This window comes from Plectrocnemia conspersa, unplaced genomic scaffold (genome assembly GCF_051122295.1).
Source record: "Plectrocnemia conspersa isolate PC_06_02 unplaced genomic scaffold, ASM5112229v1 ptg000012l, whole genome shotgun sequence".
NCBI lineage: Eukaryota > Metazoa > Arthropoda > Insecta > Trichoptera > Polycentropodidae > Plectrocnemia > Plectrocnemia conspersa.
Genome location: NW_028277176.1, coordinates 9,550,885 through 9,563,716, shown reverse-complemented (window position 1 = coordinate 9,563,716; position 12,832 = coordinate 9,550,885). Strand labels below are relative to the sequence as shown.

General features: G+C 29.5%; 1 long non-coding RNA gene across 1 annotated transcript; it reads right to left on the bottom strand.

Moving 5' to 3' along the window:
- Positions 1–681: 681 nt before the first annotated feature.
- On the bottom strand, positions 682–12,130 carry LOC148228150 (uncharacterized). Its single transcript, XR_015811590.1, has 3 exons — positions 12,069–12,130; positions 1,129–1,326; positions 682–939 (listed from the first exon to the last, which is right to left on the bottom strand). It is a non-coding gene; the product is annotated as an uncharacterized LOC148228150 (long non-coding RNA).
- Positions 12,131–12,832: the final 702 nt, after the last annotated feature.

Sequence of the window (12,832 nt, the reverse complement as noted above, 5' to 3'; positions counted from 1 at the left end):
ATTTATTTTAATAAGCTTTACAGATCACACTGAAAATAAAGATATTATAAAATAAATAAAAAAAATATATTAAATAAACAATATAAACCCACTGAATTAATTCGCTGCACATTTTAAAATCTCAGAATCAGAACTTTTTAGTATAAATACAGTCAATCTATAAATGTAACATTTTTTAGATTTTATTTTTTATATTAGCTAGTGACGTATTTGTGCTACACAAAAAACAATTTTAAGAAAAACATTAATATACGTTTTTTTAAATAACACTTTATTACTTCTCAGCAATCGTTATGGTGTTATCAGTATTTACTAAGTATATGTATAAAAAAACTTCAGCTATTCTAAAAAGTTATGAAACTAGTTCTTTGTCCAATAAATTTAAATTTCTTATTTAACATCTAAAAAAAATCATAATTATTAGAACTTGGATTTTGTCTGGGTCATATAATTAAAGTAAACATTTTCACTACAAAGTTAACAATTAGTAATAATCGTACTAATTAATCCTAACTAATTGCTTCAATAGCAATTAACAGTGAAATACGATCGTTCAGGATTTTAATAATCTATCATTTATATTTATTGTAGTTTTGAGTATTTTTTTAATTCCCCGAGAATTAAATTATATTTTCACATTATTTTTAAAACATTTTTTACGCTTCTGTAAACATTATCAATTTATTTATTTTTAATAATTAAAAATAAAATAAAAACGGAAAGCTTACGTTATTATACACAGATATCATCTTGATTGTATCCAATCTGCGTGGGGTATGCAACGAGACGATCAATCTTCAGATAAAGTCAATCATACTCCTTCTGCTTCTGATCCGCCAGATTCCATCGTATTCAACAAATTTCAGTCACATTAAGAAATTGCCATTAAATCACCCACCCCCATTTTCCATAAAATGACGGAAAAATCGGGTTTTTTATCTATAAAAAGAAAAATCAGTAATCAAAAGGGGTGACAAAATCAAATTGTAAATCCCGCTCCATCGTGTCCGCGGGCTGACCTTAGGGTCAAAACGTTCCCGGGAGTTGAGGGAAGTTTCCCACCAACGCAGCGGGATGATGAAAATCGCAAACATATTCTCAATTTGAAATTTATTGTAAATCGGTCACCGGGGAGTCCAGGGAGAGAGCGCTTTTCCCCCTCGCAATTTTCTCCGGATGTGACGTCATGCGGGTCCAAAAAAGGCCCCAGCTCGCAGGGGTGCCACACGCGATGGTAATATATAAATATTTTGGAATTATCCTCGCAGCGTCGCATGTGATAATGTTTACTTCTCATGAGCTGGTCTATCATGTTCTCAGCGGTATCTGAAAAAATCAATTAAAATAGATTAGTTTCACAAATAAAATAAAAAAATGAAAAAGCGTAGTACAGGTTTAAATATTAGTACAACGAGATTGAAATTACATATAATTGATTCATTATATTATTATTATTAATTGTAAATTTAATAACTATACTTTAAGATATTAGGTAATCAACAACGCCAATTTCGTCGCACAGTTCTGTTACAAATGTAGCCAGGATATTTACAAGATATATTTTTTAAATATGTTTCATGTCGATATACTTAAAACTATTATCTTTTCTTTAAATTTCGTTTAAACTCACCCTAAAGATGAAATTTTATTTTAATTTTTATTTCAAAGCGTTTTGATCTTATTATATAAAATCTAACAAGATTTGAGAACACAATAACTGCAGATTTTTTTATCCTAGTTTTTACTAACAATAAACTTTTTTTATAAATATGATCTTTTAAATATCTTGACGAAGCTCGTTAACTAGCTTAATCCTGCATTATATTTTTAAATGGAAACTGGCATTTTGAAATACTTTTTTTAGATTTTTTATTTTTAATAACTATTTAAAACAAAAAATCTTAATTCCGTTTAAAAAAATTAAAAGTAAATTAAAAGGAAAACATGTTTTTTATTATTTTCGATGAATTTTGAGAACTGCACCAAAATTGACGTTGTTTTATTCATATTGACATAAAATTTGTTCTAAATATAGAAAATAATACCTCAGCTGAGATCGTTAGGCAGCCTGATCAAAATAACGGCTATTAAAATCATTAAAATAGTAGTAACTTAGTAAAAATATCTTAAATAAAAAAATATTGTGATGTTTATTTTTAAACTCCGTTTAAAAAATCCTAGAAAAAAGATTTCAAAAATGTTTCATTTTTCGAAGTCGAAATTTTCTTTCGACTTCGCTACAATAATATGTATAATAAGAATTAATCGTGTACAAAATAAAAAAGAGCATTTATTAATATCTAGTGCGAACAAAATGATATATATTTTTATATTGTTGTAGATTATATTAGTGTTATCTATTTGTGTACAAACTCCTTTGGTCTTGAAATTTATTTGTGAATAAACATACATATAAACTAAAATACAAACAAATATTTAACTTATGTAGTATTTAGTGTAGCCACTAAGCTAGCTGTTGAGACCAAAACCTATGTAAGGGGTTTTAAGACCAAGAGAATAAGTTAATGGCCAATGACTATTATGCATTTTTTTCCATCGTCGATCGCCTAATAAATGTTATACCGACGCTATTGACTTTTAATTTTCGATTTAATAAACACTACATCTAATCTTTTTATTTTTATAGTTAAGAAAATTTATAGTATAATTAATAAAATGTCACGCCTCTGAGCTACAACATATTATGCTTTTTTATGGGGACAGATTTATATTTAAATACAATTTATAAAAAAAAAATTACATTAAAAATATTATTTATATAACTCAGCCAACCCTGTTCAAAGTCTCCTAAGAAGGATTTGAATTCCGATTTGGAAGTTGAGCGATGTGAGGCTCTCTGGGGAGTTGCGGCCGACGTAGGGAGCCAGCAATATATTCCAAAAGCGAAAAGGGCGAACTTACAGAATATAGAATCGCCATGAAAAATACAAATTGAGAGGTGGACAAATATTGGATGAACGCGGATACATACATTCACGACAAAGCGTTTGTTCAATAAGGAAACTAAGTAGTATCGAGTAGAAATATTTCCCTCTGTAACAACAATAGATCAAATTATTTATTGCAACAAGGACATTTGTATGGATAAAGGGTACGTATGTGTATGTACGGCAGTAAAACATTCGTATAAAATTCGCCTATCGATGGGGTAAAATGGTGGCACGGCTGAATACATATCGAAAGGGATACACCCGACCTCTACATAAATAAGTGAGCGAGGAGAACATCACAAAAAACGGAATAGCAACGCACAAAAAAGAACCGAGAGAAAAAGGGAAAAAATCGTCACCATATTCGAAAATGGAGCCATTTCGAGAGGGTCATCTGAAGAGGACGCTCGGTATTTTGTATTTTTAACCAAACGCAGCATCCTTTCGAATTCGATTTATAAATGTACAGAAATAAGAGATTTCATATAAACATGTATGTATCAGTAAGTTATTTAGATTATAAACAAAAGTACTTTGACCAATCAATGCTCAGTATTATATATTGAAATACCAATTAAGATTTAACGCATAATGTGTTCGAGTCTTATGATATTGATATACATAGATAGATTATAAACATACTTAACGTTGAAGTAACAACGGTAAATATCAAACAAATACAAATTCTTCTCCAAAAAAATACGTTTGAATTTCGTACTATATTTTCAAAGTTTATATCACATATATATGACACCTAGTCACGATGAAATTAATATTGTTTTATTTTAGTTAACAATTAATCATCTATATATTTATATGTTAGCTTAAGAAAACCTACTCTAATAAGATTAATCAGTATTGTAATTATAATAATTACTAATTCTGATGTCACAGACATTGAAAAACGTCTTGAGTTTATATGGGATAAATATGACCTTTACGTGTTGGTGTAATATAAACCAAATCCTGTAAATTTTAATTGTCTGACAGAGGATTTTAAATATTATCGACATACTAATTAGCAAAAAAAATTTATATTGATTTTTAATGGGTATGCTTATATAATATAATAACTGAACAGATATTTTTTAACGTTTATTGCACTTTCAAAACATCTCTATTTATCATTCTCAAACATATAATTACACACAGTTTTTTTGTCAAACTGAGATTTATTATAATATATAAATTCCTCCTACTTTTCATTCAGAAATTATTCCAATTCATGCCGATCATTTCCTTTGAATCTGACGTAATTTTTATTGCACTGTATTAAAAAAGTACCATGTTTATTTTCGCGTTACACTTTAATGCGATTCTAATTTTGTAAAATATACAATGTAGTATTTCCTGAATCACGCTGTATTAAGTAAATTAAAAGTAACGGACTCAAAATTTCGTGTTTATGACTATATAAATTCTTGAGAGTTCATGAACAGCATGTTATTGCCGTCGAACATAACCCACAATTAGCTTCCATTTCCAAAATGTGTTTATTCATGGCAAGGAGCAGAGCGGCAAGTAAATTTGCACCAAACTAAAGTACAAATTAAGCGAAAATATTAACGAGCAATTACCCCGATGAGTTTGTATGAAATATTGAACGAAAAACGTGTTCGTACAAATTATAATTTATGATAATTTGCATTCTTATTTCGCTGTGTTAACACGAATACTGTTGGGTAATCTTTCATTAATTAATACGCGTACATTCGTTACGTAATATATACTGAATTTGTTAAGAAAATATTTTATTTGACATTAGAACTTTAAATAACATATTTCCTAAATACCTAAATAATATATATATTTATGCTTTATCGTAAACTGTATAAATTTGTTCTAATATAAAAATTCAATAAATATATATATACAAATAGTTTACTTATCTGCTTAATTATAAACAGTTACAAGACCCTGTCTACGTCTCATGAGAACACCAACCGGTCAAGCTTTGAAGATTTAATAAAAAAGCTTGTTTAACGGACACATAAATTCAACATAAGTGCAAGAATTTACAATGCTGCTAACATTAGTGCGTAACACATTCTTAAGTCAAACCAGAGACCCTAATGATAAAAATGTTATAAATAATAAAGTGCAACAAATAATATTAAAAATTTAGAAACTACTGGAAGATTAAATTAAAATAATAATTACCTAAATATTTTATAGGGGTTCTCATTCTTGAAACTCGCGCATTAAATTGCCGTGACCAAAAATAATCATTCATCAATAATTGAGAGAAACAACACAATATAGTGTAAATGATGGGACCACACAAAAGCCATCGTTACGACTGCAAAAAAGGGTTTTACATAAATAACACGCAAGTGCTCTCCAATGCATTGAAAGAATATTTCCTTGTTGCGAAACGGTCACAGGAAACAATATATCACCGGAAGACAAAAAACATCATATGGCCACAATATTCTTGTTGCACAATTTGATCTCGAAAATATGTCCATCAAGCAAATGTCACTTTCTAAAGGCGTATACATATTTCCATGTTCTAAGAAAAAATTACAACAATTGTTTGGACAATCGCTGCATGATTATGACTCTTCAGCGAGCTTTGCAGCCTTTAATACTTGAGGCTGGTATTCAATGAGGAGAGGGTAAAGACACGGCAGACATCAAGTCACGCAGACATGGCACAACATGAGATATTCTGACTATACGCTATCTCCCTTTCTTCCCATACCCGATTATTCATCGACAGTTGATAAAAGTCAATAATCATTGGTAACTGCATGACAACCCGGCAGTTGCTCGTGACAACCCATGAGCCGAACTTCTGGCTTAATAGTACTGCAAAGTTAGGACCAACCGAACTCGCTGGAGTCGGATTCGTAAAAAACTGATTGATTGACAATTTTGAAAGCATCGGCGAGCTTTCGCCATCACAGCTGGCAGAACTTTTTCATTTTGACTGTTTGTTGATAAAAATATGTTTTTTGATTAAGTAGAATTTTCATAGACTTAAGTTATATGTACAAATATTTCGGTGGAAAATTTTTAATGTATCACAAAAATATCTGTAACGATGTATCAAAACAACTGCACACAAACATAGGAAGCGTGCTATTTTATCGATTTAGTTTACACAAGTTGTAGACAGTAGCTACGGTTTAACCATTGTGCGATATCTAGATTGTTTAATCGTGCATAGGGAAATAATTACACTTACTTTTAAAACAGACTTTGTATATTAGATTTATTTGTATCTATACATACTCAGTCGAAATGTACCCTTCGTACCCTTTTTCATATTCTAACTACTTATATTTTTTTCTCTTTGAGAAATCCCACTTGTATTTTCTAAATGTACATATCTATCCGATTATGTGAATCCACAAGAAGTGTCGCAGTTGTGAGCGGGGTGCAATCTTGGAATAGATCAAAACGTCGCGGGAAATGTGCGGATTTTTGATAAGCCCCTCTCGAGCCGCAACTTTTGCCATGGGGCCACAGGGAGACCACCCTCCCGGAGAGGGTGTACTCTCGCCTAAGCGACTTCACCCCCAAAACACCCTCCCAGCTACCCTCCGAGTCCGCTCGTCTACTGTACACCCTCAGGATTTTGTATTCTGACAGCGAATTCGCGTATTGCGCGTATTTTATTTTTACACAACGAAAGGTACGCAGGCCTTTATTGCCGTTGTATTATTTAAATTGCATAATTATATTGTAAATATACATTAATAATTTATTTTACTGTACATATAAAAATTATGACAATTGTAATAAAAAATAATGATAAATAAATTGCAATATTTTTTTAATTTTATAATATCATATTTAAATTATAGTATTAAAAACTCAATCAAATACGGTAATTAATAATTTTAGGGCTCAGCAATAAATACTCTTATATTAAATGTGTTGAAAAGACCCACGACCTCTCGTACCTTTTAGGTCAAAAGCTCTAAACTTGTATACCACTACTTCAACATATACCGATACAAAAGCAGTATTTTATTTTTATTTAAAGCATATGAAAACTTATAACATATGAGAATTTGAGTAAAACGCGTACTTCATAATAAAGTTGAGAATCTTAAAATATTTTTCGCTGACGTCATTTATGTGTAAAGAGTACCTTAACTTACTCTTAAAATTGATTCTGGTTAATGTCAATAATGAATAACGATAATAACATTAAATGTAGGTTGATTCCTGGAGAAGCTCCTGAAGAAGTAATATATGCTTTCATAGGTTACGAAATAATAGATTTAGATCATCTGAGCAACCCAATTATAAGCAATATATTTAAAGATTAATATTATAACGTTTTAATGTACTCTATTACGATAATTGTAATTCAATAAAAATACAAAAATACGTATAATATAATATGTATGGATATTCTTACGCTTTAATAATAATAGTTTTAATTATGTTCATTGTTAATTATATATCACTACTAAATATAATCACTTAATCAGTAGTCATGTCCACCACATGTAACTAATGTTGAATTTAATTCAATAAACACAAAAAAGACTCCAAAACTAATATATTTATTTATTATTATATATTTATATTATGTATATAAAACTGGATTATGGATGAGATAGAAAGAAAGCGAATAAGAAAAAACACACGCATACACATACATATGTATGTAGACAGCGGAACAATGGTAGCGGAATATGAAAGGTTAAAAAAAACTTGGCTGAATATATCAAGGGGTTGCCGGGGACAGGTAGGTAGATACGCCGGGCGAATCCTGAGAGGGCGCCCTTTTAGGGGGTGGGTGGTCGGGAATAGATGGGCTTAGGCGGAAGGGCGATCTCGGGCGGGCAGGGTGAGGGCAACATTTATTTGGACTCATCAATGTTTCCAGTCCTGACGGGAAAAGGTTATTCGGACATTACGCTTTGCTTATACGTCTTGTTGCCGTCATTTTGAACAACTGCTTGTTATCCTTTTTCAGATATAAAAGTAGGCTGTCGATAGCAAAATCCTTTCGAGGACACTCGAGTCCGCACTCACGCGGACGGAAGCGACATGATAATCATACGACGGGTGTTTTGACATACTATGTATGTATGTATGTACACTTACTTATATTATATACTATGCTTTAAGATATTTACGAGAACGTGGTTAAAAAACTGAGCGCAAAACATGTGATGACGTACCTAATATAATAAGCGAATGAAAGTAAAATAATCAAAGATATCTCGATACTAATATACTGTATAAAGAGTTTTTCCGCAAAAATAAGATAACACGCCTATTTTAGATGTCATTAATTGTTTAGATCAACTATATTTTTATAAATTATATATTTTGTTTTAATTACATCTTTGTGATTGTTAATATTACATTTTAATGCGCAGTGATTGATTAACTTATTTTAATTTATAATTATGATTTTTTTATGTAAAAGTCGCAAAAAATAGTTTGAAATGCGGATTTATATAGGATATTTTATAGCCTATTTTCACTATAAATATACGTAAAGTAAAAAAGTAAAATATAATAAAGTAAATATATTTACCAACAAAATTATGTGAAAAATTAATTTTCAGAAAAAGAATTAAATTACAAATTTATAATTATAATCTAAAAGGCAGATTCTAATAAATTTATAATGTAATACACAATTATAATAAAATAAATATTAAAAACATATTATTTATTAAATGAGTATTTTGTACGAAAATATGAAATTATCTATTTAGTTTTTGAATTAAAACAAATATATTTTACACACGATCTAGATTAAATATTATCTTTGTCTTTGTAACAAAATATTTTTTTTCCTAATAAGATTAAGATTTTTTAAATGTATTATCATGACAGAAAAATAATAACTAATTAAAAAACTTATACATTACAATAATTTTGCTATACATTACTGGTTTTTATAATAAAAAAATACTATAAAAATTTTGGAAGCAATAAATTACAAATCATAACATCAACATTAAAATGTATTATGTTTGCGAGTATTTAAGAAATTAGTGATCTTTAGTTTTATATACATCAATTTTTAACAAGCACATAAAATTTATTCGTTATTATTATTTTTGTAATAAAATTATATCACATAAATATTTCTAATAATAATGACGATTTTATGTTGTTAATTTTTTATATAAAAAAATACATCACTTGTTTAGACGAAATTGCAGTAAAACCGTCAGTTTGTCTGTTTTATAAACCGGTTTTTTTCTGACTTTTAAAAATTGCATAATTTTATTTTGTTGATGTACATAATATATAAGAATCTATAATAGTATTTTTTTTATTTCCGAACCTGACATCCATAGTTTACTGAATTGTATCGAATGGATATTCCTCGCGCCATCAAAGTTTTAAGAACGATCCTTGATCCTGTCACGTCGGCCATAAAAATTATACTTTTACGATATGTCCAAAACGTGCTCGAAGGATTCTTGATAATTAGTCAATATAGTATGACGACCTTCCGACCATGGCCGATGCGTATCCGAGTCGCTTAAGAAACAACCACTAAATTAGTATTGCACCAACATTTCCGACAATAAATCGATCGGTGAGCCATGAAGTTGTATTCCGCGAAATAAATGATCGTTGTATTACTATTGACGCGTGGCGATTGGCAGACGTGAATGCAAATAATACAATCCGAGAAGAAAAAACAATATAAAATATTATACTTTACGACTTCGAAGAACTAAGAAATAAATTATAGATAGAGAGAGTCGAATTTTCTGCCTATTAATATAAAATATTAAATAATAATCAGTTTAATTATTAAAATTTAATCGTTTAAAAAGCGTTTCTTTATCAATTAAATTCGCACTAGGGTGCATAAATGCATATTATTTTTATACATACAATATTTTAGGTAATCTCAAATTGAATATAGTTAATTAATGAGACATAAAAAATACCTCTTTAATGTTTATTTTCATTTTAATAATTCAAAGTATAATTTTTTTCTAAAGATATGGCCTTATCTCGATTAAAGCTTTGATTTAAAATATTCCGATAGATGTTGTATTCTGCGAATTTTTTTAATATTGAAATGTGGAGTCTAGATATGTACCAACACAGATATAACAAAATATATACTCCATCAACGAGCAAAGCAGGACTGACTGCAAAAAGACGACATTTATAACATTCATATATAAGAACGTTTATTACAAAATTTGGAATATATACATTAAAATTAAGTATAAGTTGCTGGTCTAGTACCATTTTCTAGTTTACAAGAAACCACTAAAGAGATAAAATTAGAATAATAGTAATATAAAAAAATAAGATAAATTAAGAAAAATCTTTCAAAAACCAAAAAAATACATAAAATTATTATTTATAACTATTCACTTATAGAGAGACTGAAGACACAAAAATAATAATTAATATCACTAAATCCATATGTATTTTTGCATTTTATGTTTATCCTCTAATTTAAATTTGATCTTGTCGTAGACACTGATTTTAGAGATCAGTATTTAAAAATATATTAAAGCTAATTAAAACCAATATAACTAAGAAACCCTTAAAACCAATCAACCCACATATATTTGTAAATTTCAGCAGATCAAGAGAAAAAATGATATTAATCTAATGAAATCTTACATTATAGGTTCTGTAAAAAGATCTCAGCGTAGAATTTATAAAAAAGCAAAATTAGTTACTGCCAAGGAAAATAATTATATTAAGAAAAATCAGCCAAACAAAAAGATCTTGCTATAATATTCAGCGACTTATAGCTAACATAAAGACCTATTTGATTAAGAAAAATATCTAAATGTCTATAAATAAAATGCCCAACAAGTCATTAACTTACTTATTTTTCCTACAACCTACTAAATGTTTACATGGGATAGATTGCATAAAAACATTATATAATAAAACAGACTTAGGGTTGTCATATGTTTTTAAGTAGTTTGAAAAAAGAGAGTAAAATAAATCTCTAATAGGATAAGCTAACTATTTATACATTTATTGCGTATAATTGATCCATTGATGACTCTTTAACTATATTTATTTGATGGACTTACTGTAATCTATTCAAAAATATGTTAACCTTCTCATACCAGAATTTTTATTTTTCGTAGAAAAATTATTTTAGTTAATTTTTTTTATTAAGTACATAAATGAACATAAAAAATATAATTATTTTTTTCTTATACAATAGAGGGGCAATTTTAATAAGTACATTAAAGGGGCATGAAAAACAATTTATTTTTATTTTTAAATAATATGGTGTACATTATGATGTACAAAAGGTCCCAATCAAAAATGGCTTCAAAAACAAGCATTAAAATGATTGTACATTGCAATCTGCACTGAGTTTGAGGAGGTTCAAAAGTTAGTATTTTCTAAAGTATCTATTTAAAATAAGCAAAAAAACAATCTATATTTAGACCATTTAGAGTTAATTAAAAGTATCGCATCACTCACTGAGCTTTCGGCCCTAACGAACAACACTATAGCAATCAGTCAAAAGTGGACATTCTTATCACCGGTACATCGCCAATCTTTACCCGAATTAATAACGGTGAAAAAAGCACAAAATTCGAAAGGTGATTCCCGATGGGGTCGCGCAATCCTCGTCGCCATTAAACTAATTGGGGGACGCGACGATGATGGGGGCAAGGTCGCCGAAGCGTCCGACTATTATCGGCTGAAAAATACAGATAGAATTTAATAGCAGCGGCCCCATCCGTATCTGTCGATTCGTTCGCTATAAAAACAAAAGGAGAAGATCCGCATTTTAGTTTCTGTGTGCGATCTACCCGACCGTGATAATGGCCGAACCGGAGCGGAGCTTTGTGCTCCCGGGGAGACTTACATGTGTCGCACGCTCTTTGATGCTCGCAGAATTTATTTAACGGTATCGTTTTCCTCTTTCATTTTCTACTTTTTAAGCGCCACCCCCTCTAGTCTGAGTCGGCCGCCCCAGAAAGAGATGGAGGTAGGTAAAGGGTGTCTATGTAGTAGGCGCGCGCTTTTTTCCGACGACAATTTATTTTGAAAGCTCGCCCTCCTCCCGCTTTCTGTACCCTACCTTCCCTTTGGTATCCACCTTAATTTTGGGCGAGCTTACACAAAAGAACCTGCAATTTAATCGTTATATTATGTGAGATTTATTATTTTAAGAATTACCTTAATCTTCTTTTATTTGATTTATCCCATAAACTTGAGACTCAAAGACGTTTGAAGTATCTGAAAAAATAAAAAAAATACTTTATCAGTTTTTTTTACACATTAAAATCAAGACTTCTATATAATAATCTCGATAGTCTGCAATTAACTATATTCAGATTACTTAAATAAATAGTAACGTGCTTCATTGCACTAATTTAGTAACTAATTTAGGTATTATTATACTTTTTTTAGTTTGAGCAATAAAAAAACAATTGAAATATTGGTTCACGGGCCGTAATGGCAGCAATTCGTTTAGACCTGAGCATTGCTTTTAATTTTCAAGAAACTTTAAATACCAGATTAACTACATCTTATTTTAAGATGTCACCGATTTAATTTAAATCTACATCAAAATAATTGTGTTGAACAACAGAAATCAAATCATCATCAAATCAAATTCTGAGAAACCAACACCCTTAATATTTAAAAAATATTAAAGACGCCTTTTAAATTTGCCAATTTTTTCGAAATAAAGTTGAAGATTTAAAAAAAATAATGTGCTAAATATCTTTTTTTATTATTAAATAGTATCATAATTAACCTTTAAAATGATATACTATTTTACAGTTATTATTGGTCTACCTCATTTTTATCATATTATCTATAAACTTTATTTATAATATAAATTAATTAATCTCTCGCTGTCTAAGACACACTTGTCTATAGATATAGCACATGATGTCGTGTCATACACACGCCCAAGAGTGAGTGCATCGTCGGTT